At 40.8% G+C, this 4609-nt stretch overlaps 1 long non-coding RNA gene across 1 annotated transcript; it reads left to right on the forward strand.

Moving 5' to 3' along the window:
- The first annotated feature begins 673 nt into the window (after window positions 1-673).
- LOC124160259 lies at window positions 674-2766 on the forward strand. The gene is made up of 2 exons (XR_006865130.1): window positions 674-2625; window positions 2709-2766. It is a non-coding gene; the product is annotated as an uncharacterized LOC124160259 (long non-coding RNA).
- Window positions 2767-4609: the final 1843 nt, after the last annotated feature.

The raw sequence follows: 4609 nt of genomic DNA on the forward strand, positions 1-4609 counted from the left end.
CGATATATTTAATGAATGATTCATCTTGAAACGATATACAATACACTAGAACGCGGAGCAGTCTTTATACCTTCATCGGTAAAAAATAAATCTTACTGTTCAATTCCTTACATCAAATTATAGAGGAGACTGGTGAATTACCTTACGTATGGTTTCTAAAAGCACAAATTCGAAATCCATTACCGTTATACCCTAGAATTTGGCAATTGCGATCACTAATACCTCGCATTTGTTAACAAATCACAGCACTGTCGATGATTCCTTCATTAATATCCACGGCAATCCGGGATGTTTTGATGTGTCGCCACAACTGTACGTACCGGTGTAGCCCACATCGAACTCAGGCACACAAAAAGGATGCTTAGGTCGCATTATCACTTTAACTATTATTGTATACACAAAATAATCAACGATTTTTACTCACAAACACCACTATACACAACACCAAAAATGTAAACACGAAGCCACTATAATGGCTTTAACGGTAATGGAGGACTTCAGCGCTACTCTGCGGCCAATTTTGGCAATATGGTACCATGACATCCCCTCCCCAAACGCTTGAAATCGTGGAAAAAAGGGATATTACATATGGAGGATAAGCTTATCCCCACAATATCTGATTTCTCCAAGGATAAGTTCAAATCTGTGCTGGCTGGGTAATTCTTGAATATTTTGGTGAACTACTAATACGGATCTTAAATTGTAGTTCCATCTTGTTGAAGAGCCAGAAGGAAGTCGTTTTCCAACTATTTCATCCAAAATGTCAGCTCTCTGTGAGGACTGGCTAAAAAAGGTACACACCTCTTGAAGATTTGCAAAAAATACCCTCACTTCTTTGTTTTGACTTGTTGCTTGAACCATGACCAAGTTGAGCTGGTGCGCGTAGCAATGTACAAAGTGTGCATTTGGATACTCCGCCTTGACACGTGTCTGAACACCATTGAATTGGCCACTCATTACATTTGTACCATCATAGCTTTGTGAGATAAGTTTGTTTTTGGCATCTCCTAGCACTTCCACAAGAACACGTTTTATGCAGGCGAATAATGTTTCAGCATCATGATGTTTAGGGTTTAGAAATGTCCAAAATCTCTCGATAGGCAACCCACTTTTGAGAACAGAGCGAAACACTACAACCATCTGAGCTTTAGCAGACACATCTGTAGTTTCATCAGCAATCACAGACACAAAATCTGCTGAGCGAATTTCTTCAAGAATATGTAGTTTGCAGACGTGCAGCATACAATCTAACAGGTCATTTTGAATTTCCTTGGACGTACCTTTAAAAACAGTGGCAACTTCCAGGTGTGATTTCAAAATAGTGTCTAATGTAGCTGAGAAATTCACTAATCCTTTGAAAATACCGGGGTTATTGGAGTCATCTCTTTCATTATGTCCACGCAAAGCTAGTTCAAACTCTCCACAAAACCGAATACAATCAATTATTTTTGAAAGGACATACCGATTTTTCCTGACTTGGTCGTTATTTTTCTCAACATTAAGCCTAAAAGCTTCACTGAGTTGTTGCCTTATTTCAGTACGACCTAAGATGGATAAATCCAAGCAGGCATTCTTATGATACAAAGATGTTTCATGTTTTTTTATTTTCTGGGTAAGATGACTCAAGTCTGAAACTCAAGTAGTTGTCCATGTTGTGTCCTTTCCTTTATAAAATAGAAGACACGGGAAGCAAAAGAATCTATTGGTTACTTCACATCCACAAATCCACGAATTTCTATCATACAGATGGGACTTGAATATACGAGTGTAGTTTTTGCCTCGAGAACTTTGCTGTAGACGAATGTCCAAAGGCGGCGTCGGTCTGCCTAGTGCTTTGATTGCACATTTTTGTTCAAGAGTTAGGGCACAAAAGTTACTACTAAGTAATGATGCAACACTGTTCATCCTTGACACGTTTCGAAGCACTAAGCCCACACTATACAGTCGCTCACAATCAACTGAAATAATTTACAATCCACGATGACACATTCAGTACGGTGAAACACTATTCGTGATACTGACCAATACTGACTGACAGAGACGTAACTTAAATATTGTAGTAAACAAATGAGTTGCAGCGATATCGTGCGCCAGCTGTTGACAGCGCTGTGCACACTTATCCGCGCGCATTAAAATCAGCTTCAAATATCGCCACTTGCGACGCTAACGAGCAACGGTATCCAGAGTCCTCTATTTATGAAGTGAGGGAGTGGTGCTGAGAATCCAATATAGAGGACTCTGACGAAGAGTAATATAGAGAAAGAGTAGCGTCGAGAACAGCCATTCAGAGGACTCTGAATACCGTTGCTTGTCAGCGCCTCAAGTGGCGATTTTTGAAGCTGATTTTAATGCGCGCGGAGCGAAAACAACTCTAGCGGCGGACATGAGAAACCTCTTGTTGTGCAGTTTACGGGATTGGCAGACTCGTGAACCGTTCGGACACGTTCGGTTACTCTCGGGAGAAGTCGGTTGTCGCTGCACTGTCTTTGCAGCTCCGAGACCATGTTATTCCGCCGCAAGCCCCCCTCCCTCCGGCAACCCCGCGCCTAAGTCAGGAGGTTCATTCTTCCTACTGAACTCAGCACAGCTGAGCACAGCAGTCGACAATTGTAGAGCTCACGCGCGGTAACTTCAGCCCTCTTTCAACAATTTTGAAACGTATTTAATGAAATTTCCAAGATAAATCTTACAATTCCGTTTCCGTTTAGGTAAATGTCAAAGCAGCAATTTATTTTGGGGGTTCACTGAACCAGTGAACCTATAGCACGAGCCGCCACTGCCTACAGCGTACGTGTCCATCAATCCTAAATGATATGAGAGATGATGTTTCTTTAGCTATTACTCTGCATTAGAATCACACTCATGTGTGAACATTGACATTTTCATTTCAGAACCAGAACACCCGGTTCCCCTCCCTAAGGCAGTCCCTGGCACCGAGGGCAGGCCCCCACCCACCAGGACCCCTCCGAACAAGAAACGCCAGAACATCCGGCACCTCCAATGCTACCTCCTCCTCTCCCAGCAGGTTAGTTGCAATCACAAACTGAAATCTATTTTCTATTAGCTTCATATAATAATTGGAAATATAAGGGATTTAAAAGTCAAATACACTATCAATATAAAAATAAGCAATATCTATTTCACCTTTAGGGTTCAATGTTGTAATAGTGAGTGTAGTAGAATAGTGAATATTACTGGAGTGTTAGATAGAGGTAAATGGATTTGTGGAATAGAAAGTCAGAGATTGAGGGCTCAAGGGGAGCCTTTCGAGAGTAGAATACACCGGGACCCAGGAATCTCGCTGATACGCCTAATCACCCGAGGAGGGGGAGGAGAGGATGGAAAAAGGAAAGACGAACCACTGCGATAGGACCACGACGAGGCCTCTAGGGTAGGATAGAGTTGGAAGGGATGGGACGGAAAAAAACATCCTAGAAGGATTTAGGAGGGGGCAGGTGCCCCCCCAAAACACTAAAATATAGACAAACGTTTTTATACATATAACATTACTTTCATTATGTAATGTTCAATTATGGGCCTGAATCAATTAATTTCACATTGATAGCTTTCGTGTTAAAATAAAGAGAATATTTCTTACAGCGACTGTTGTATCTTGTTTTCTAATCTCAAGAATGAAAAGATTGTTTTCCTGACAGACCAATGAGCAAAGCCCCCCCCCCCCCAAACCCAGAAAAAATCCTGGGTCCGCCCCTGATTACAAATATATTCCAAGCGTCATGAGGAAGTGATTATCTCATGAGGAAGTATCTCATGGACTATATCCATGAAAAATGTAAACATATCAGATAGATGACATAAAAATAAGCCCGAGTTATAGGTTAATCATGAAAAGCTCACCCTGGCTACCTCAAGTTGATGTTGATTCAACCCAAAACCTAGTGCTTATGACATGAAATGTGAGTTTATAGTATCTGACCTGGTAATTCAAAAAAGTGAGGAAAAGGAATGTGGTAGCTCTGGAGTGAACTAGTAGGAGAGAATTTCAGGAACTCATGAAATATGTATAGTATCCCAGAGATTGGAGAAAAGTAGACTTTAGAGAAGTGTGGTGTGAAATTGAAAGTGGAATTACCAAAGCATTCAAGATGTTAATTGAATATGGTGACAGTTTGGTGATAAAAACCCATGTATAAAAAATTATGTGAATAATATCAAATATAGAGGACTTAATAAAGTGGGAGGACGTTGAGAGTGAGCAGAGAGAAAAGACTTTTAGGGAAAAAAATGAACAATTACATCCAGAAAATAATAGGACACGGTGGATCATGGAAAAAGCAGAGTACATAATGTAATGGAAATGTTCAGAAGGAAGGAGTGGTATGTGCACTATATGCCAAGGTTTTGTCACTATTGGCCATCCAAGGAGGGCAACTCAAATCAAATATTATTAAGGCTAATGATGGAAGAATGCTAACTGAGCCCCACAAGATTCAAAGTACGTAATTGGAAAGATTTTTCCCAGAATTTGCCCCACCCCAGGAGGGGGCTGAAAATGTTGAACAGAGGTGTTGAGGAGAAGGATAATTTTGGACTTGGATGATAAATAATGATGACAAGAGAGCCCTTTACAGTATGAAGACTGGGAAAT

The sequence above is a fragment of the Ischnura elegans genome, chromosome 6, assembly GCF_921293095.1.
Source record: "Ischnura elegans chromosome 6, ioIscEleg1.1, whole genome shotgun sequence".
Lineage (NCBI taxonomy): Eukaryota > Metazoa > Arthropoda > Insecta > Odonata > Coenagrionidae > Ischnura > Ischnura elegans.